Source organism: Nerophis ophidion, linkage group LG02 (genome assembly GCF_033978795.1).
Source record: "Nerophis ophidion isolate RoL-2023_Sa linkage group LG02, RoL_Noph_v1.0, whole genome shotgun sequence".
Classification (NCBI taxonomy): Eukaryota; Metazoa; Chordata; class Actinopteri; order Syngnathiformes; family Syngnathidae; genus Nerophis; species Nerophis ophidion.
In genome coordinates, this window is record NC_084612.1 from 80,522,668 (window position 1) to 80,545,963 (window position 23,296).

A 23,296-nucleotide genomic window follows, 5' to 3' on the forward strand; every position below is an offset into this window, starting at 1 on the left:
TATACTAATATATATAGTCTTTTATAACACCATTTTGTCTTTGAATTCATATAATATTTGTTTTTAACATTAAAAAAAATTACATCCATCCATTTCCTACCGCTTATTTCCTTTTGGGGTCGCGGGGGGCGCTGGCGCCTATCTCAGCTACAATCGGGCGGAAGGCGGGGTACACCCTGGACAAGCCCCCACCTCATCGCAGGGCCAACACAGATAGACAGACAACATTCACACTCACATTCACACACTAGGGACCATTTAGTGTTGCCAATCAACCTATCCCCAGGTGCATGTCTTCCCTGATTTTTTTTAATCTACCCCATGTTCATGTTTATATTATTTTCTATTTTACTCCCATGTAAGCACTTTTTACACAAAACATTTAAAGGTCTACTGAAATGAGATGTTCTTATTTAAACGGGGATAGCAGGTCCATTCTAGGTGTCATACTTCATCATTTGGCAATATTGCCATGTTTTTGCTGAAAGGATTTAGTAGAGAACATCCAGGATAAAGTTCCCAACTTTTGGTGCTAACAAAAAAGTCCTGCCTTTACCGGAAGTCGCAGACGATGAGGTCACATGTTGATGACTCCTCACATATTCACATTGTTTTTAATGGGAGCCTCCAACAAAAAGTGCTATTCGGACCGAGAAAACAACATGATTTCTGAAATTTAATTAAAGCAAGTCAAAATCTCCCTGATGATGCAAAGAAAGTGTGGATATCGACACTCTGTATCGCCCTTCCAGGTTGTAAACACTTGATAGTGAGATATAACACTTTTTATTTAATAAACAATGCGATATGGACTAGACTTACAGTAAATATAGTTAAAGACCTACTGAAAGCCACTACTACCCACCACACAGTCTGATAGTTTATATATCAATGATGAAATATTAACATTGCAACACATGCCAATACGGCCTTTTTAGTTTACTAAATTGATCGAAAATATTTTGTCTTACTCATGGCTCTAAAATTGGTATCATATCGAAAATTTAAATGTTTTGAATTTTTACCTTTTTTTTTACTCAAGGCTCTAAAATCGGTATCGGATTAGAATTTTTTTTTTCCACTTTTTTTTCAAGTCAAGGCTCTAAAATTGTTATCAGATCGGAAATCAAGGTTTTTTTTATTAATTCATTTTTTATTTGACTCGAGTCTCTAAAATTGGTATCTGATCGAAAAAACTTTTTTTTATACTTTTTTACTCCATTCTTTAAAATCGGTATCAGATCGGAAATCAATGTTTTATTTTATTTTTATTTTTTACTCAAGTTCCTAAAATTGGTATCAGATCGAAAATCAAAAAGAATTTCATTTTTAAAAATGTTTTTCTTCACTCGAGGCTCTAAAATTGGTATCAGATCGGAAATCATTTTTTTTCTTTTTCCTTTTACTCAAGTCTCTAAAATTTGTATCAGGTTGGAAATCCATTTTTTCTTTTTCTCTTTTTTTTTTCTCTTAGCTCTAAAATCTGCATCAGATCGGAAATACATTTTTTGTCTTTTTAAAAAAAAAAAATTAACACAACGCTCTAAAATTGGTGTCAGATTGGAAATTAACAATGTTTTTTTTTTTTTATTTTATTTTATTTTACTCAAGGCTCTAAAATGGGTATCAGATTGAAAATCAAAATGTTTTGAATTTTTTGATGTCTTTTTTTTTATTCATAGCTATAAAATTGGCATCAGATTGGAAATATATATATATATATATATATACATATATATATATATATGTATATATATATATATATATATATATATATATATATTTATATATATATATATATATATATATATATATATAATTTTTCTAATTTTTTTTTTATTATTCAAGGCTCTAAAATTGGCATCAGATCGGAAATTAAAACTGTTTTTATTTATTTATTTTTTTACTCAAAGCTCTAAAATTTGTATATATATATATATATATATATATATATATATATATATATATATATATATTTAAGGTGGCACTGCGTTGTCTGTGAATGTGATTGGATGTCATCAGTTGTTGTTGGTTCATTCAAGTGTGCCACCTTAAGACCGTGTGTTACCTCGCTGTGGCTGGGAATGTCCTTGGCCACAGTACGTTTCCACGCCAGATCACTCTTGATTCTCATTAGATCGCATAAATCTTTCGCCTTTTACTAAAGATTTCCGTGGGGAGGAACAACAAGAGTATAACTCAAATTTTTGATACCCTGTGTAAGCGGGGCTTCTCTACACTGTTAAAAATAATATCTGAAATTTATCCGGAGGAAATCTAAATCTCCCTAACGATGTAGAGAAAGTGTGGATATCGACACTCTTTATTGCCCTTCTGGGCTGTAAAAGCTTGAAATTGAGATTTTAACACTTTTAATTTTTTAAACAACGTGATATCGACTAGACTTACAGTAAATATAGTTAAAGACCTACTGAAAGCCACTACTACCCACCACGCAGTCTGATAGTTTATATATCAATGATGAAATATTAACATTGCAACACATGCCAATACGGCCTTTTTAGTTTACTAAATTGCAATTTTAAATATCATTTAAATATCCCAAAACATGAGGTCGCAAGGCTCCGTCGTAAAAAAAAAAGTAAGTACAGGAAGTGAGGTAACTTTAGCGCATGCGTGGATCGATCAGTAGCGATGGCTTCGCTTTGTAGTTATCTTTCTTTTCTCCCCACTCAAAACGTCCCCATAACTACACTTACCGACCTTGATATAAGACATTTCAACATAGTAAACATCAGCATTACAATAAGTAAAAGCCATTTAAACCCCGATAATTAACTCCACAACACGTAACGTACATCTATGTCTTGCGCCAACAACGGGATGTCCGCCGAGCTTCAAAATAAAAGCTCCACATCGTGGCAGGAAATACCAAAATAAAGCCGTTATGTGTTCAAAAAATAAATAAGAAGCGAAGCCAAAACAGATTACAAGATGTGGATTTAGCTGACATTCACACATAAATATAAACATATATATGTTCTCGTGTGTCGTGAGAGATTATGTAGTTACTTGCTAAATTATACAAATTGCTTATGTACTTTAATGGTACCTGGTGTATTTCTTTTTTTTTTTTTTACACAACCTGCAGAAATATTTCTTCACATTTTGCAGTAAAAAATAACTGGGAGCTCAGTTCACTGTTTTTTTTTTTTTTTGTTGTTGTTTTTTTACAGCATACTACTATCAATTAAAAAAACGGTACTACGTTAAAAAAAAAATTCTAGCAACTGAGCTCTCAGTTTTATACTGTAAATATATTGTCATTTTCACAGTGACTGACTAATAAACATGTTGGAAGTATAACAAAGAAATAAAAACAACAAATGTTTTCCACCAACAGGGCATATTTTTAGTTTTTGTGTTATAGGTAACTGAGTCTTATTATTCATTATTAGTTAAAACATTTCAGCTTTTTCTCATTACATACCAATTGTTGGCTCTTTTTTTCTCTAAATTGACTATTTTTATCCGATGTAAGAATAAAATAAAATGAATGATAATGTTACGATTGTGTAACTGCATAACCTGGTGTGTCAAAAATTATGCTTCCACAAAAAATATTCATATTCAGTTAAATAATTAGCATTGTTTATTGTGGTTGTGATTTTTTTAAATACATTCATAAATTAGATTTTTTTTTTTAATTAACTACCTAAACATAGTATATATTTCCAGTACATTTTATTTGAAACGCTTCTAATATTTCAGATCCAACCTTTTTCTACTTAAGGCCACATACTGAAAAGTATGAGGGGCCATTTTATTTGATATATATTTTTCACAGTGCCAGAGGGGTTAGTGCGTCTGCCTCACAATACGAAGGTCCTGCAGTCCTGGGTTCAAATCCAGGCTCGGGATCTTTCTGTGTGGAGTTTGCATGTTCTCCCCGTGACTGCGTGGGTTCCCTCCGGGTACTCCGGCTTCCTCCCACTTCAAAAACATGCACCTGGGGATAAGTTGATTGGCAACACTAAATGGTCCCTAGTGTGTGAATGTGAGTGTGAATGTTGTCTGTCTATCTGTGTTGGCCCTGCGATGAGGTGGTGACTTGTCCAGGGTGTACACCGCCTTCCGCCCGACAGTAGCTGAGATGGGCACCAGCGACCCCAAAAGGGAATAAGTGGTAGAAATGGATGGATATAATCTTTTAAATGTTAAAACAAATATTATATGCATTCAAAGAAAATGTTGTTATAAAATGTTGTTATAAAATGTTGTTATAAAAGACTATATATATTAGTATAAAAATGTCAGCTTTTTGTCTTTTAATTCATTTTTTTTCCTTATAATTTTACTGTTATTTTTTTAATATACGTAATTATTTGAGAAGATTCAACTTTTTTCCATTTTAGCAGACAGTTAGATATATTTACAGCAAGTCATCGTCGATAACGCCTTTTAAAAATTACACTTTATCAAACGCTTATTTCGTGAAAAGGCGATACGGAGTGTCGATATCAGCACTTCTATTACTTCACCAAAGTATTATCAACTGAATATACTATTCTAATACTTTATTGCTTGTGGACAGATTGCAGAAGCCCCGCTTGCGCAGAGTATCAAAAAATTAGGTTATACTCTTGTTATTCCTCCCCACGGAAATCTTTAGTAAAAGGCGAAAGATTTATGCGATCTGAAGAGAAACAAGAGTGATCTGGCGTGGAAACGTACTGTGGCCAAGGACATTCCCAGCCACAGCGAGGTAACACACGGTCTTAAGGTGGCACACTTGAATGAACCAACAACAACTGATGACATCCAATCACATTCACAGACAACGCAGTGCCACCTTAAAGGGGAACATTATCACAATTTCAAAAGGGTTAAAAACAATAAAAATCAGTTCCCAGTGGCATGTTGTATTTTTTGAATTTTTTTTCAAAAATTTACCGGTCTCCGAATATCCCTAAAAAAAGCTTTTAAAGTGCTTGATTTTCGCTATTTGCGATGCCACTATCCATTTCCCTGTGACGTCACACAGTGCTGCCAATGTAAACAAACAATGGGAATACCACAGCAAGATATAGCGACATTAGCTCGGATTCAGATTCGGATTTCAGCGGCTTAAGCGATTCAACAGATTACGCATGTATTGAAACAGATGGTTGGAGTAAGAAAGTATTGAAGAAGAAACTGAAGCTATTGAGCGAATAGCTATTGACGCTATTCATAGCCATAGCATGGCCGAATAGCTGCGTTAGCATCGCCGGTAAAATGTGCGGACCAAACGATCAGGACTTTCGCATCTTTTGACACTGGAGCAACTTAAATCCGTCGATTGGTAAGTGTTTTTTTCGCATTAAATGTGGGTGGAAGGAAACGTAATATAGTTGCAAATGCATGTGCAGGTTATCCATACATCTCTGTGTCATGTCTGCTTTAGCACCGCCGGTAAATAGCATGTTAGCATCGATTAGCATAGCATGTTAGCATCAATTAGCTGGCCGTCAACATCAACAAAACTCACCTTTGTGATATCTGTGACTTTATCGTTACAAATGCATCTACAGGTTATCCATACATCTCTGTGCCGTGTCTGCTTTAGCACCGCCGGTAAATAGCATGTTAGCGTCGATTAGCATAGCATGTTAGCATCGATTAGCTGGCAGTTACGCCGCGACCAAATATGTCTGATTAGCACATAAGTCAACATCAACAAAACTCACCTTTGTGATTTTGTTGACTTTATCATTGCAAATGCATCTGCAGGTTATCCATACATCTCTGTGCCATGTCTGCCTTAGCATCGCCGGTAAAATGTGGAGACACTTTGGCACATTCAATGGGGGTCTGGCGGCAGACACTTTGGCATCTTCGGGCCAGTGGTGCAACTTGAATCCCTCCCTGTTAGTGTTGGTACACCCTCCGACAACACACCCACGAGGCATGATGTCTCCAAGGTTCTAAAAAATAGTCGAAAAAATGGAAAATAACAGAGCTGAGACTCGGTGTTTGCAATGTGTTGAAAATGAAAATGGCGGCTGTGTTACCTCGGCGACGTCACATTCTGACGTCATCCCCTCCAGAGCGATAAACAGAAATATGTTTAATTCGCCAAAATTCACCCATTTAGAGTTCGGAAATCGGTTAAAAAATATATATAGTATTTTTTTTGCACCATCAAGGTATATATTGACGCTTACATAGGTCTGGTGATAATGTTCCCCTTTAAATATATCAACACATTTTAGTCTTCTGGCTTTACTGCACTATTTGCTGGCTTGCACGCTAAGGATTCTGGGAATTACATACAACACGCTTTTATTTCAAATAGAAGTTCTGTATAACAAGTAGTGTAACATACAACAAGAATATATAATCTGTTTTGGCTTCACTTACATTTGTTTTTTAACACATAACGGTTTTAATTTGGTATATCCTCCCATGATGTTGAACTTTTATTTTGAAAATTGTTGGACATCCTGCAGACGACAGCGGGAAGCAGCGTGCAGGTAAAAAGGTATCTAAAGCTTAAACCAAAAATAAACAAAAGGTGAGAGCCCCTAAGAAAAGGCTTTGAAGCTTAGGGATGTCTATGCAGAATGAAACTGAAACTGAACTGGGTGACAAAGTAAACAAAAACAGAATGCTGGACGACAGCAAAGACTTACAGCGTGTGGAGCAGAGACGGCGTCCATAAAGTACATCCGTACATGACATGACAATCAACAATGTCCACACCAAAAAAAGATCGCAACAACATAAATATTCTTGATTGCTACAACAAAGTATATGCGGGGAACAGCGCTCAAAGGAAGACATGAAACTGCAACAGGAAAATGAAAGAAAAAACAAAACAGGAAAAGCCACCAAAATAGGAGCACAAGACAAGAACTAAAACACTACACACGGGAGCAAAACCAATACAGTAAAATTAAGTCAGGGTGTGATGTGACAGGTGGTGACAGTACACCTACTTTGAGACAAGAGCTATAGTGATGCATGTTTGGTTATGCTTTAAATTCAACTTTAACATCTTTTTATCCTCGACTGGGCTTCACGGTGGCAGAGGGGTTAGTGCGTCTGCCTCACAATACGAAGTTCCTGCAGTCCTGGGTTCAAATCCAGGCTCGGGATCTTTCTGTGTGGAGTTTGCATGTTCTCCCCGTGAATGCGTGGGTTCCCTCCGGGTACTCCGGCTTCCTCCCACCTCCAAAGACATGCACCTGGGGATAAGTTGATTGGCAACACTAAATTGGCCCTAGTGTGTGAATGTGAGTGTGAATGTTGTCTGTCTATCTGTGTTGGCCCTGCGATGAGGTGGCGACTTGTCCAGGGTGTACCCCGCCTTCCGCCCGATTGTAGCTGAGATAGGCGCCAGCGCCCCCCGCGACCCCGAAAGGGAATAAGCGGTAGAAAATGGATGGATGGATGGATGAGTTTCCTTTCTTAATGTTTTCTGTTGGTGGTGTGCCTCCAGATTTTTTCTATGAAAAAAATGCGTCTCGGCTGTAAAAAGGTTGCAAAACACTGTTACACTACTTGTTATATAGAAAGTCTCTAAAATGTGTTGATATATTTAAGGTGGCACTGCGTTGTCTGTGAATGTGATTGGATGTCATCAGTTGTTGTTGGTTCATTCAAGTGTGCCACCTTAAGACCGTGTGTTACCTCGCTGTGGCTGGAATGTCCTTGGCCACAGTACGTTTCCACGCCAGATCACTCTTGTTTCTCTTCAGATCGCATAAGTCTTTCGCCTTTTACTAAAGATTTCCGTGGGGAGGAACAATAGGAGTATAACTCAATTTTTTGGTGCTCTGCGAAAGCGGGGCTTTTATTATCTGTCCAAAATTGATAAACAATTAAATTAGTACAAGCAGCCGATAATGCTCTGATGAAGCAATAAGAGCTGATATCGACACTCCGTATTGAATTAACAGGAAATAAGCGTTTGATAAAGTGTAATTTGTACGAGGCGATATCGACGATGACTTGGTGTAAATAAATCTAACTGTCTGCTAAAATGGAAAAAAGTTGAATCTTCTCAAATAATTACGAATGTTAAAAAAATAACAGTAAAATTACAAGGGAAAAAATGAGCAAAACATTTGAATTAAAAGACAAAAAGCTGACATTTTTATACTAATATATATAGTCTTTTATAGCAACATTTTGTCTTTGAATGCATATAATATTTGTTTTTAACATTTAAAAAAGTATATCCATCCATTTCTACCGCTTGTTCCCTTTGGGGGTCGTGGGGGGCGCTGGCGCCTATCTCAGCTACAATCGGGCGGAAGGCGGGGTACACTCTGGACAAGTCGCTACCTCATCACAGAGGTTTTTTTTTTTCTCATTAAATTACAATTGTTTTACTGTTATTTTTTGTTTTATAAATTTAAATGTTATTTGATATTACAAAGTATGACTGCAGGTTTGTTATCGCCGATATACAGAAATGATGGCACATTATTTGTAACTCCCTCCACATAGCACTGACACAATGGCTTTCTTTGACTGGTTTATTGAAGGCTTCCTTTCCTTTCAATTCACCGTGAAAACTGTTAATAAAATAAAGCATGTTACAAACGTAAAAATATGTGGCTCAAACATTTTTACCGAAGTAAAATACAAACAGAAATGACAAATACCTCGTTGGCCTGCATGCTCCTTTTAGGAGGAAATTGTGATCTTCTGGCTGTTAAAGCCCAAACGCTGAAAGTCCTTGTGAAACTTTTTAGTCCTTTTTTACCATCAGTCGCTCTCTTTATTCCTTCTCAGTGCATCAAACAGATCACTCATACCCAGAAGTAGCTTCCTTATATCCGTTCACAGACCAATCGAGACACTTCAAAACAAACGCATGCCCACAAACCCAACAAAAAAGGCATTAAATGACATTTTTAACCATAGTAACTTGAATAAAGCCTTCTTATGAACTTTTATACATTTTGATTTAAATTCCCTTTTATGAACTTAACGTATTCTGTTTTTAGAGAAATAATACAAATTATAATTATTAGTCGCGACAGTTACATTATTAGTTATTTAAGATTTTCTTACCCCACCTAGTGACACAAAATGTTATCACTACGATTAAGCCCAGATAATTCATCAATGATATGCTTTTAACAGTGTGGAGACGCCCTGTTTTTGCAGCGCATCAAAAATTTAGTTATATTCTTGTTGCTCCTCACCACTCCACCCTCCTCCCTAGTGATGGGTCGCAAACGAGATTTAAAAACACTTTAAAAATTCATCTTCAACCCAAAATAAAATAAAATAAATACAATTAACGTGACGTTTGGTGCGTTCGCGCACACACATGAGTGTAATTCGCTCCGAGGTTGACTCAGACACACACACACACACACACACACACACACACACACACACACACACGTGCGTTTCCAGTGCGACTTAATGTCTTGGTTGTAAACTGTAAAGTATTTTATTGCGCTAAAATAACGATAATAATTTCTCAGTTCTTTTGTTTTGTGTTCATTTTTACAACTGTTTAATAACTAGTGTTTTCTTTTTGACTTAAGTTCTTGTGTGTTGTGAGGCGACCATCCGAGTTCAGTATTTGTTTTCACCTTATTTGCATGACTTACTTTATTGTAATTGATATTATAACTTTTTAAATTTGAATTTCTCAGTTCTTTTGTTTTGTGTTCATGTTTACAACTTTGTTCAATAACTAGAGTTTTGTTATTTACCTTAAGTGTTTGTGTTTTGAGGCGACAAGCCTTGTTTGCACCTTATTTGCATTACTTTATTGCTATTGATATTACTTTTGTAATATTTTTTTTTTTTTTTTACTTAAATCGTTATCCTGTGTTGTATTATTATCATAATCAATTAATAAAGGCACAAATTTGTTTTTCAAAAGTATCGATACCCCGAAGTCCCCCCCAATCAGATGACGACACTTCCGGTATCGGCGATACTTGCCGGTATCGGATCGGAATCGATACCCAAACTTGCGATATCGCACATCCCTAATAAGTACCCAATAAGTAGTTCTTGCTTCCAAAAATGGTTGGTGAACCCTGATCTAGCCGATTTCGCATCTTAAATTAACAGCATTAATCCACGTGGCTAAAATGTCGATATTATCAATACAATAATGTCTGTTGGGTGATTCTGGTTCACACTTCAAGATTTTACTTTATTGTTTTGAACATGGTAGAGAAGCCCCGCTCTCGCAGAGCATCTAAAAAATTGAGTTATACTCTTGTTGTTCCTCCCCACGGAAATCTTTAGTAAAAGGCGAAAGATTTATGCGATCTGAAGAGAAACAAGAGTGATCTGGCGTGGAAACGTACTGTGGCCAACGACATTCCCAGCCACAGCGAGGTAACACACGGTCTTAAGGTGGCACACTTGAATGAACCAACAACAACTGACAACACAGTGCCACCTTATATATATATATATATATATATATATATATATATATATATATATATATATATATATATATATATATATATTTCTCCGATCTGATACAAATTTTAGAGCTTTGAGTAAAAAAAAAAAAAAAAACATTTTTAATTTCCGATGTGATACCAACTTTAAAGCCTTGCGTCCAAAAATTTTAAAAGAGAAAAAAATTGATTTCCGATCTGATGCAAATTTTATAGCTATGAGTGAAAAAAAATACATAAAAAAATTCTAAACATTTTGATTTTCAATCTGATACCCATTTTAGAGCTTTAAGTAAAATAAGAAAAAAACAACAAAAAAACATTGTTATTTTCCGACCTGAGACCGATTTTAAAGCCTGGAGTGAAAAAAACATTTTGAAAAATTAAAAACTTTTGGATTTTCGATCTGATACCAATTTTAAGAACTTGAGTAAAAACTAAAAATAAAATGAAACATTGATTTCCGATCTGATACCGATTTTAAAGAATGGAGTAAAAAAGTATAAAAAAAACGTTTTTTTTGATCAGATACCAATTTTAGAGACTCGAGTCAAATAAAAAATTAATTAATAAAAAAAACCTTGATTTCCGATCTGATAACAATTTTAGAGTCTTGAGTTGAAAAAAAAGTGGGGAAAAAAAAAATTCTGATCCGATACCGATTTTAGAGCCTTGAGTAAAAAAAAAGGTAAAAATTCAAAACATTTTAATTTTCGATATGATACCAATTTTAGAGCCATGAGTAAGACAAAATAGTTTCGATCAATTTAGTAAACTAAAAAGGCCGTATTGGCATGTGCTGCAATGTTAATATTTCATCATTGATATATAAACTATCAGACTGTGTGGTGGGTAGTAGTGGCTTTCAGTAGGCCTTTAACTATATTTACTGTAAGTCTAGCTGATATCACATTGTTTATTGAATAAAAAGTGTTATATCTCACTATCAAGCGTTTACTACCCAGAAGGGCGATACAGAGTGTCGATATCCACACTTTCTTTGCATCATCAGGGAGATTTTGACTTGCCTTGATTCAATTTCAGAAATCATGTTGTTTTCTCGGTCCGAATAGCACTTTTTGTTGGAGGCTCCCATTAAAAACAATGTGAATATGTGAGGAGTCATCAACATGTGACCTCATCGTCTGTGACTTCCGGTAAAGGCAGGACTTTTTTGTCAGCACCAAAAGTTGGGAACTTTATCCTCGATGTTCTCTACTAAATCCTTTCAGCAAAAACATGTCAATATTGCCAAATGATGAAGTATGACACCTAGAATGGACCTGCTATCCCCGTTTAAATAAGAACATCTCATTTCAGTAGACCTTTAAATGTTTTGTGTAAAAAGTGCTTACATGGGAGTAAAACAGAAAATAATATAAACATGAACATGGGGTAGATTAAAAATAATCAGGGAGTATTATCGCCGTATTTTTAATAACTTTCATTTAAATTCTGTCATTCTGATTATCGACGCACGGGGGCGCCATTGACTCCCATCGTTAAAGGTTTTAATTTATTTTGTAAAATGTGGATTTTTTTTAAATACACGCGACTTCCTGGAACTTAGATCTATGTCTCGTTGTCTTGCTTTTCAACCCACTCAAAACCTTTAAAAATATCACATTTACCAACCTTGATATAAGACATGTCAACATACTAAACATCAGCATTATGAATACGTAAATGCCATTTAAAGCCCAAAAGTTGACTTCACAACACGTCGATGTGCCTCTTGCGTCGACAACAGGATGTCCAACGATCTTCAAATAAAAGTTCAACATCATGGGAGGAAATACCAAAATAAAACCGTTATGTGTTAAAAAAACAACCATGAAGTGATTATTTATTCTTGTTGTATGTTACACTACTTGTTATATAGAACGTCTATTTGAAATGACGGCGTGTTGTATGTAATTCCCAGAATCCTTAGCGTGCAAGCCAGCAAATAGTGCAGTAAAGCTAGAAGACTAAAATGTGTTGATATATTTAAGGTGGCACTGCGTTGTCTGTGAATGTGATTGGATGTCATCAGTTGTTGTTGGTTCATTCAAGTGTGCCACCTTAAGACTGTGTGTTACCTCGCTGTGGCTGTAATATCCCAGGAAGATAACTCATGTTTCTCCTCAGATCGCACAAATATTTCGCCTTTCACAATAAAATTATGTGTAGAAGTACAACAAGTGTATATCATATTTAATTTAGATGCCTTGCCAAAACGTGGCGTTTCTGCGCTGTTAAACATCATATCGTTAATCAATAATGTGAGTTCAAGTGTATTGAATAATGATAAGTGTTAATCTTCATATTGTAATTATTGATGTGAGTTTAAGTGTGTTGATTAATGATAATTATCACTGGTTGGAATTAGAAAATCCTAAATAACTAATGATGAGCGATAGTTTCTGTGTATCGGCATTAACAAACCGACAGTCATACTTAGTAATAACATGTACATTTATAAATAAAAAAACAAAAGTAAAACAATTGTAATTTGATGACAAAAAAAAACCTCTGCGATGAGGTAGTGACTTGTCCAGAGTGTACCCCGATTGTAGCTGAGATAGGCGCCAGCGCCCCCCGCGACCCAAAAAGGGAAAAAGCGGTAGGAAATGGATGGATATATTTTATTAAGTGTTAAAAACAAATATTATATGCATTCAAAGACAAAATGTTGTTATAAAAGACTATATATATTAGTATAAAAATGTCAGCTTTTTGTCTTTTAATTCAAATTTTTGGCTATTTTTTCCCCTTATAATGTTACTGTTAGTTTTTTAATATACGTAATTATTTGAGAAGATTCAATTTTTTCCATTTTAGCAGACACGTTACATATATATACAGTAAGTCATCGTCGATATCGCCTCGTAATATATACCCATTATCAGACGCTTAATACCTGATAAGGAGATACAGAGTAGCGATATCACCACTTCTAAGTTATCATCTAAGCAATTTCGGCAGTATTTACTAATTTACAGGTATTAACTTTTGACAGATAAGAGAAGCCCCGCAATCGCAGAGCATCAAAAAATTGAGTTATACTCTTGTTGTTCCTCCCCACGGAAATCTTTAGTAAAAGGCGAAAGATTTATGCGATCTGAAGAGAAACAAGAGTGATCTGGCGTGGAAACGTACTGTGGCCAAGGACATTCCCAGCCACAGCGAGGTAACACACGGTCTTAAGGTGGCACACTTGAATGAACCAACAACAACTGATGACATCCAATCACATTCACAGACAACGCAGTGCCACCTTAAAGGGGAACATTATCACAATTTCAAAAGGGTTAAAAACAATAAAAATCAGTTCCCAGTGGCATGTTGTATTTTTTGAAATTTTTTTCTAAATTTTACCGGTCTCTGAATATCCCTAAAAAAAGCTTTAAAGTGCTTGATTTTCGCTATTTGCGATGCCACTATCCATTTCCCTGTGACGTCACACAGTGCTGCCAATGTAAACAAACAATGGGAATACCACAGCAAGATATAGCGACATTAGCTCGGATTCAGATTCGGATTTCAGCGGCTTAAGCGATTCAACAGATTACGCATGTATTGAAACAGATGGTTGGAGTATGAAAGTATTGAAGAAGAAACTGAAGCTATTGAGCGAATAGCTATTGACGCTATTCATAGTCATAGCATGGCCGAATAGCTGCGTTAGCATCACCGGTAAAATGTGCGGACCAAATGATCAGGACTTTCGCATCTTTTGACACGGGAGCAACTTAAATCAGTCGATTGGTAAGTGTTTTTTTCGCATTAAATGTGGGTGAAGGAAACGTGATATAGTTGCAAATGCATCTGCAGGTTATCCATACATCTCTGTGCCATGTCTGCTTTAGCACCGCTGGTAAATAGCATGTTAGCGTCAATTAGCGTAGCATGTTAGCATCGATTAGCTGGCAGTCAAGCCGCGACCAAATATGTCTGATTAGCACATAAGTCAACATCAACAAAACTCACCTTTGTGATTTTGTTGACTTTATCATTGCAAATGCATCTGCAGGTTATCCATACATCTCTGTGCCATGTCTGCCTTAGCATCGCCGGTAAAATGTGGAGACACTCTGGCACATTCAATGGGGGTCTGGCGGCAGACACTTTGGCATCTTGGGGCCAGTGGTGCAACTTGAATCCCTCCCTGTTAGTGTTGTTACACCCTCCGACAACACACCAACGAGGCATGATGTCTCCAAGGTTCCAAAAAATAGTCGAAAAAATGGAAAATAACAGAGCTGAGACCCGGTGTTTACAATGTGTTGAAAATGAAAATGGCGGCTGTGTTACCTCGGCGACGTCACATTCTGACGTCATCCCCTCCAGAGCAAATAAACAGAAATAAGTTTAATTCGCCAAAATTCACCCATTTAGAGTTTGGAAATCGGTTAAAAAAATATATAGTGTTTTTTTTGCACCATCAAGGTATATATTGACGCTTACATAGGTCTGCTGATAATGTTCCCCTTTAAATATATCAACACATTTTAGTCTTCTGGCTTTACTGCACTATTTGCTGGCTTGCACGCTAAGGATTCTGGGAATTACATACAACACGCTTTTATTTCAAATAGACGTTCTATATAACAAGTAGTGTAACATACAACAAGAATATATAATCTGTTTTGGCTTCACTTGTATTTGTTTTTTTAACACATAACGGTTTTAATTTGGTACATCCTAACATGATGTTGAATTTTTATTTTGAAAATTGTTGGACATCCTGCAGACGACAGCGGGAGGCAGTGTGCAGGTAAAAAGGTATCTAATGCTTAAACCAAACATAAACAAAAGGTGAGAGCCCCTAAGAAAAGGCTTTGAAGCTTAGGGATGTCTATGCAGAATGAAACTGAAACTGAACTGGGTGACAAAGTAAACAAAAACAGAATGCTGGACGACAGCAAAGACTTACAGCGTGTGGAGCAGAGACGGCGTCCATAAAGTACATCCGTACATGACATGACAATCAACAATGTCCACACCAAAAAAAGATCGCAACAACATAAATATTCTTGATTGCTACAACAAAGTATATGCGGGGAACAGCGCTCTAAGGAAGACATGAAACTGCAACACGAAAATGCAAGAAAAAACAAAACAAAACAGGAAAAGCCACCAAAATAGAAGCACAAGACAAGAACTAAAACACTACACACGGGAGCAAAACTATAAAAGTAAAATTAAGTCAGGGTGTGATGTGACAGGTGGTGACAGTACACCTACTTTGAGACAAGAGCTATAGTGATGCATGTTTGGTTATGCTTTAAATTCAACTTTAACATCTTTTTATCCTCGACTGAGTTTCATTTCTTAATGTTTTCTGTTGGTGGTGTGCCTGCAGATTTTTTATATGAAAAAAATGCGTCTCGGCTGTAAAAAGGTTGCAAAACACTGTTACACTACTTGTTATATAGAAGGTCTCTAAAATGTGTTGATATATTTAAGGTGGCACTGCGTTGTCTGTGAATGTGATTGGATGTCATCAGTTGTTGTTGGTTCATTCAAGTGTGCCACCTTAAGACCGTGTGTTACCTCGCTGTGGCTGGGAATGTCCTTGGCCACAGTACGTTTCCACGCCAAATCACTCTTGTTTCTCTTCAGATCGCATAAATCTTTCGCCTTTTACTAAAGATTTCCGTGGGGAGGAACAACAAGAGTATAACTCAATTTTTTGATGCCCTGCGAAAGCGGGGCTTCTCTGCATTGTTAAAAATAATAACTAAAATTTAATAGGAGGAAATCAAATTCTCCTTGTTGATGCAAAGAAAGTGTGGATATCGACACTCTGTGTTGCCCTTCTGGGTAGTAAACGCTTGAAAGTGAGATATAACACTTTAAATTTTATAAACAATGTGATATCGACTAGACTTACAGTAAATATAGTTAAAGACCTACTGAAAGCCACTACTACCCACCACACAGTCTGATAGTTCATACATCAATGATGAAATATTAACATTGCAACACATGCCAATACGGCCTTTTTAGTTTACTAAATTGATCGAAAATATTTTGTTTTACTCAAGGCTCTAAAATCGGTATCGGATCAGAATTTTTTTTTTTCCCCCACTTTTTTTTCAAGTCAAGGCTCTAAAATTGTTATCAGATCGGAAATCAAGGTTTTTTTAATTAATTTATTTTTTATTTGACTAGAGTCTCTAAAATTGGTATCTGATTGAAAAAACTTTTTTTTTTATACTTTTTTACTCCATTCTTTAAAATCGATATCAGTTCGGAAATCAATGTTTTATTTTATTTTTAACTCAAGTTCTTAAAATTGGTATCTGATCGAAAATCTAAAAGTTTTTCATTTTTTAATTTTTTTTTTCACTCAAGGTTTTAAAATCGGTCTCAGATTGGAAAATAACAATGTTTTTTTTTTCTTTTTTTCTTATTTTACTCAAGGCTCTAAAATTGGTATCAGATCGGAAATCATTTTTTATTTTACTCAAGTCTCTAAAATTTGTATCAGGTTGGAAATCCATTTTTTCTTTTTCTCTTTTTTTTCTTTCTCTTAGCTCTAAAATCTGCATCAGATCGGAAATCAATTTTTTGTCTTTTTGAAAAAATCAACACAAGACTCTAAAATTGGTGTCAGATTGGAAATCAACAATGTTTTTATTTATTCATGTTTCATTTTACTCAAGGCTCTAAAATGGGTATCAGATTGAAAATCAATATGTTTTGAATTTTTTTGTCTTTTTTTTTTTTTACTCATAGCTATAAAATTGGCATCAGATCGGAAATATATCTATATATATCTATATGTATATATATACATATATATATAATTTTTTTAAATTTATTTTTTATTTTTTATTCAAGGATCTAAAATCGGCATCAGATCGGAAATAAAAAATTTTCTCTTTTTACATTTTTTTACGCAAGGCTCAAAAGTGGTATCACATCGGAAATTAAAAATGTTTTTATTTATTTTTTTACTCAAAGCTCTAAAATTTGTATCAGATCGGAGAATTATATATATATATATATTATATTTAAGGTGGCACTGTGTTGTCAGTTGTTGTTGGTTCATTCAAGTGTGCCACCTTAAGACCGTGTGTTACCTCGCTGTGGCCCGGAATGTCGTTGGCCACAGTACGTTTCCACGCCAGATCACTCTTGTTTCTCTTCACATCGCATAAATCTTTCGCCTTTTACTAAAGATTTCCGTGGGGAGGAACAACAAGAGTATAACTCTATTTTTTAACGCCCTGCGTAAGCGGGGATTTTTATACACTGTTAAAAATCAACTACAGAGAGATCGATATAGCAAGTCGAATTCTCCCCATTAATGACGTAATTATACTGATATCGACACTCTGTAATGCCCATTCGGGTTATAAATGTATGGTAAGGGATGTTTCTTACGAGGCGATTTCGACGATGTCTTACTGTAAATATATCTAACGTGTGTGTAAAATGGAAAAAAGTAGAATCTTCTCAAATAATTACGTATATTAAAGTAATAACAGTAATATTATCAGGGAAAAATTGAGCAAAAACATTTGAATTAAAAGACAAAAAGCTGACATTTTTATACTAATACATATAGTCTTTTATAACAACATTTTGTTTTTTAATGCATATATTTGTTTTTAACATTTAAAAAAATATGTCCATCCATTTCCTACCGCTTATTCCCTTTAGGGGTTGCGGGGGGGCATTGGCGCCTGTCTCAGCTACAGTAGGGCGGAAGGCGGCTTAGACCCTGGACAAGTCGCCACTCATCGCAGGGCCAACACAGATAGACAGACAACATTCACACTCACATTCACACACTAGGGACCATTTAGTGTTGCCAATCAACTTATCCCCAGGTGCATGTCTTTGGAAGTGGGAGGAAGCCGGAGAACATGCAAACTCCACACAGAAAGATCCCCAGCCTGGATTTGAACCCAGGACTGCAGGATCCTCGTATTGTGAGGCAGACGCACTAACCCCTCTGCCATCGTGAAAATATATATCAAATGAAATGTCCCCTCATACTTTTCAGTATGTGGCCTTAAGTAGAAAAAGGTTGGATCTGAAATATTAGAAGCGTGTCAAATAAAATGTACTGAAAATATATACTATGTTTAGCTAGTTAATTAAAAAAAAATACTAACTTATCAATTGATTTAAAAAAATCACAACCACAATAAACAATGCTAAATATTTAACTGAATATGAATATTTTTGTGGAAGTATACTTTTTGACACACCAGGTTATGCAGTTACACAATCGTAACATTATTATTCATTTTTATTTTATTCTTACTTCGGATAAAAATAACAGTCAATTTAGGGTAAAAAAAAGAGCCAAAAGTCGGTATGTAATGAGAAAAAGATGTAATATTTTAACTAATAATGAATAATAAGACTCAGTTACCTATAACACAAAAACTAAAAATATGCCCTCTTGGTGGAAAACATTTGTTGTTTTTATTTCTTTGTTATATTCCAACACGTTTATTAGTCAGTCACTGTGAAAATGACAATATATTTTACAGTAAAAAACTGAGAGCTCAGTTTCTAGAATTTTACTGTAAAAAAAAACGTAGTACCGTTTTTTAATTGATAGTAATATGCTGTAAAAAAAAACAAAAAAAAACAGTGAATTTTATAATAAAATTGTGGCGTTTTTTACTGCAAAATGTGAAGAAATATTTCTGCAGGTTGTGTAAAAAAAAAAAAAGAAATACACCAGGTACCATTAAAGTACATAATGCAATTGTATAATTTAGCAAGTAACTACATAATCTCTCACGACACACGAGAACATATATATGTTTATATTTATGTGTGAATGTCAGCTAAATCCACATCTTGTAATCTGTTTTGGCTTCACTTCATATTTATTTTTTTGAACACATAACGGCTTTATTTTGGTATTTCCTGCCACGATGTTGAGCTTTTATTTTGAAGCTCGGCGGACATCCCGTTGTTGGCGCAAGACATAGATGTACGTTACGTGTTGTGGAGTTAATTATTGGGGTTTAAATGGCTTTTACTTATTGTAATGCTGATGTTTACTATGTTGAAATGTCTTATATCAAGGTCGGTAAGTGTAGTTATGGGGACGTTTTGAGTGGGGAGAAAAGAAAGATAACTACAAAGCGAAGCCATCGCTACTGATCGATCCACGCATGCGCGAAAGTTACCTCACTTCCTGTACTTACTTTTTCTTTTACGACGGAGCCTTGCGACCTCATGTTTTGGGATATTTAAATGTTTTTGAAAATTGCAATTTAGTAAACTAAAAAGGCCGTATTGGCATGTGTTGCAATGTTAATATTTCATCATTGATATATAAACTATCAGACTGCGTGGTGGGTAGTAGTGACTTTCAGTAGGTCTTTAACTATATTTACTGTAAGTCTAGACCAGGGGTGCCCATTACGTCGATCGCGAGCTACCAGTCGACCGCGGGGGGTGTGTCAGTCGATCTCGAGCCAGGCTTTTAAAAAAAATAGACCTAAAAATGAGTGATCATCAATCTTCACCAAGACGTCACTTAAATGACATTCACGGTTACCGGAGGGTCTTGTGAGATGACGCTGGCTGCTGCAAGATCATTATTATGAAAATATGACCGAGAGGAAGGCGAGAAACACTTTTTATTTCAACAGACTCTCGCGCCGTACCTTCCGTCAAAACTCTAAAGGCCGACTGCACATTTCCTATCGTCACATTAAAAGCCCTGCTTCATGCTGCCTGCGCTAACTAAATACAGAGTCTGGGAAAAACTGGCGTGCACAAGCGATCCCTCAGAAAGCTGGCGTGCACATCACTTGTGCACGCCAGTTTTCCGAGACTCTTATTTTGTTAGCGCAGGCAGCATGAAGCAGGGCTTTTATTGTGAAGATAGGAAATGTGCAGTCGGCCTTTAGAGTTTTGACGGAAGGGACGGCCTGCGAAAGTCCTGTTGAAATAAAAAGTGTTTCTCGCCTTCCTCTCTGTCATTTTTTCATAATAATGAACTGGCAGCAGCCAGCGTCATCTCACAAGACCCTCGGGTGCCGTGAATGTCAATCAAGCAAGCTACGGAATTTGCCGCCAATATTTTTCTTGAAAAGTGTATGGAAGCTGGATGAATTAGATGCCAAAAACCAACCACTTTCATGAGGGTATTGTACAGAAAGGACAACTTTTTTTCTCCTCCATTTGAAAATGTGGGTGTTATCATCATTACTGTCTGATTCCAATCAATGCAAGTCATCAGAATCAGGTAATACACCAACTTATATTCTTGTCTTCGTGAAAGAAAGACATCTATATGTGTTACACATGCTTGTATTATCATTAAACACAATTTAACTTGTTTACAAAAATGTCTCTTTCATAAATAAATAAATATAAATGATATATATAAATGACGTAGATCCCCCTCGAGTTGGTCAATTGAAAAGTAGCTCGCCTGCAGAAAAAGTGTGGGCACTCCTTGTCCTAGCCGACGTTGCATTGTTTAAATAAAAAAGGGTTATATTTCACTATAAAGCGTTTACAACCCGAAGGTCTTTGCCGAATGGAGACATTCACACTTTCTTTGCTTCATTGGGGAGATTGTAAACCCCTCCCGGAACATTGTTTAGCTATTGTTTTCAACAGAGTAGAGAAGCCCCGCTTTCGCAGGGGCATCAAAAAATTGAGTTTTACTCTTGTTGTTCCTCCCCACGGAAATCTTTAGTAAAAGGCGAAAGATTTATGCGATTTGAAGAGAAACAAGAGTGATCTGGCGTGGAAACGTACTGTGGCCAAGGACATTCCCAGCCACAGCGAGGTAACACACGGTCTTAAGGTGGCACACTTGAATGAACCAACAACAACTGATGACATCCAATCACATTCACAGACAACGCAGTGCCACCTTAAATATATCAACACATTTTAGAGACCTTCTATATAACAAGTAGTGTAACAGTGTTTTGCAACATTTTTACAGCCGAGGCGCATTTTTTTTCATATAAAAAATCTGGAGGCACACCACCAACAGAAAACATTAAGAAATGAAACTCAGTCGAGGATAAAAAGTTGTTAAAGGTGAATTTAAAGCATAACCAAACATGCATCACTATAGCTCTTGTCTCAAAGTAGGTGTACTGTCACCACCTGTCACATCACACCCTGACTTAATTTTACTTTTTTGGTTTGTGCTCCCGTGTGTAGTGTTTTAGTTCTTGTCTTGTGCTCCTATTTTGGTGGCTTTTCCTGTAGTTGTTTATTTCTTGCATTTTTCCCTGTTGCAGTTTCATGTCTTCCTTTGAGCGCTGTTCCCCGCATATACTTTGTTGTAGCAATCAAAGAATATTTATGTTGTTGCGATCTTTTTTTGGTGTGGACATTGTTGATTGTCATGTCATGTACGGATGTACTTTATGGACGCCGTCTCTGCTCCACACGCTGTAAGTTTTTGCTGTCGTCCAGCATTCTGTTTTTGTTTACTTTGTCACCCAGTTCAGTTTCAGTTTCATTCTGCATAGACATCCCTAAGCTTCAAAGCCTTTTCTTAGGGGCACTCGCCTTTTGTTTATTTTTGGTTTAAGCTTTAGATACCTTTTTACCTTCACACTGCCTCCCGCTGTCGTCTGCAGGATGTACAACAATTTTCAAAATAAAAGTTCAACATCATGGACGGATATACAAAATAAAAACCGTTATGTGTTGAAAAACAAATGTAAGTTAAACAAAAACAGATTATATATTCTCGTTGTATGTTACACTACTTGTTATACAGAACGTCTATTTAAAATAAAAGCGTGTTGTATGTAATTCCCAGAATCCTTTGCGTGCAAGCCAGCAAATAGTGCAGTAAAGCTAGAAGACTAAAATGTGTTGATATATTTAAAGGGGGAACATTATCAGCAGACCTATGTAAGCGTCAATATATACCTTGATGGTGCAAAAAAAATTACTATATATTTTTTTAACCGATTTCCGAACTCTAAATGGGTGAATTTTGGCGAATTAAAAATATTTCTGTTTATCGCTCTGGAGGGGATGACGTCAGAATGTGACGTCGCCGAGGTAACACAGCCGCCATTTTCATTTTCAACACATTACAAACACCGGGTCTCAGCTCTGTTATTTTCCGTTTTTTTGACTATTTTTTGGAACCTTGGAGACATCATGCCTCGTCGGTGTGTTGTCGGAGGGTGTAACAACACTAACAGGGAGGGATTCAAGTTGCACCACTGGCCCCAAGATGCCAAAGTGTCTGGCGCCAGACCCCATTGAATGTGCCAGAGTGTCTCCACATTTGACCGGCGATGCTAAGGCAGACATGGCACAGAGATGTATGGATAACCTGCAGATGCATTTGCAATGATAAAGTCAACAAAATCACAAAGGTGAGTTTTGTTGATGTTGACTTATGTGCTAATCAGACATATTTGGTCGCAGGCGTGACTGCCAGCTAATCGATGCTAACATGCTACGCTAATCGACGCTATCATGCTATTTACCGGCGGTGCTAAAGCAGACATGGCACAGAGATGTATGGATAACCTGCAGATGCATTTGCAACGATAAAGTCACAGAAATCACAAAGGTGAGTTTTGTTGATGTTGACGGCCAGCTAATCGATGCTAACATGCTACGCTAATCGATGCTAACATGCTATTTACCGGCGGTGCTAAAGCAGACATGGCACAGAGATGTATGGATAACCTGCAGATGCATTTGCAACGATTAAAGTCACAGAAATCACAAAGGTGAGTTTTGTTGATGTTGACGGCCAGCTAATCGATGCTAAACATGCTACGCAAATCGATGCTAACATGCTATTTACCGGCGGTGCTAAAGCAGACATGGCACAGAGATGTATGGATAACCTGCAGATGCATTTGCAACTATATTACGTTTCCTTCCACCCACATTTAATGCGAAACAAACACTTACCAATCGACTGATTTAAG

General features: G+C 36.2%; 1 protein-coding gene, 1 long non-coding RNA gene and 8 other non-coding genes across 11 annotated transcripts in view; 5 read left to right on the top strand and 5 right to left on the bottom strand.

Moving 5' to 3' along the window:
• Positions 1–23,296, bottom strand: part of slc7a6 (solute carrier family 7 member 6) — a 260,369-nt gene that overhangs the window by 118,994 nt on the left and 118,079 nt on the right. The window lies entirely within an intron of this gene.
• The window catches only part of LOC133546593 (uncharacterized), a 242,783-nt gene that overhangs the window by 101,316 nt on the left and 118,171 nt on the right, over positions 1–23,296 (top strand). The gene's annotated exons all lie outside the window — the stretch shown is intronic.
• On the top strand, positions 2,118–2,230 carry LOC133548352 (U5 spliceosomal RNA). Its single transcript, XR_009805886.1, has one exon. It is a non-coding gene; the product is annotated as a U5 spliceosomal RNA (small nuclear RNA).
• On the bottom strand, positions 4,564–4,677 carry LOC133548345 (U5 spliceosomal RNA). Its single transcript, XR_009805879.1, has one exon. It is a non-coding gene; the product is annotated as a U5 spliceosomal RNA (small nuclear RNA).
• LOC133548341 (U5 spliceosomal RNA) lies at positions 7,684–7,797 on the top strand. Its single transcript, XR_009805876.1, has one exon. It is a non-coding gene; the product is annotated as a U5 spliceosomal RNA (small nuclear RNA).
• LOC133548322 (U5 spliceosomal RNA) lies at positions 10,160–10,274 on the bottom strand. Its single transcript, XR_009805857.1, has one exon. It is a non-coding gene; the product is annotated as a U5 spliceosomal RNA (small nuclear RNA).
• On the bottom strand, positions 13,404–13,517 carry LOC133548297 (U5 spliceosomal RNA). The gene has a single exon (XR_009805834.1). It is a non-coding gene; the product is annotated as a U5 spliceosomal RNA (small nuclear RNA).
• On the top strand, positions 15,982–16,095 carry LOC133548285 (U5 spliceosomal RNA). Its single transcript, XR_009805823.1, has one exon. It is a non-coding gene; the product is annotated as a U5 spliceosomal RNA (small nuclear RNA).
• Positions 17,517–17,629, top strand: LOC133548332 (U5 spliceosomal RNA). Its single transcript, XR_009805867.1, has one exon. It is a non-coding gene; the product is annotated as a U5 spliceosomal RNA (small nuclear RNA).
• LOC133548314 (U5 spliceosomal RNA) lies at positions 20,999–21,113 on the bottom strand. Its single transcript, XR_009805850.1, has one exon. It is a non-coding gene; the product is annotated as a U5 spliceosomal RNA (small nuclear RNA).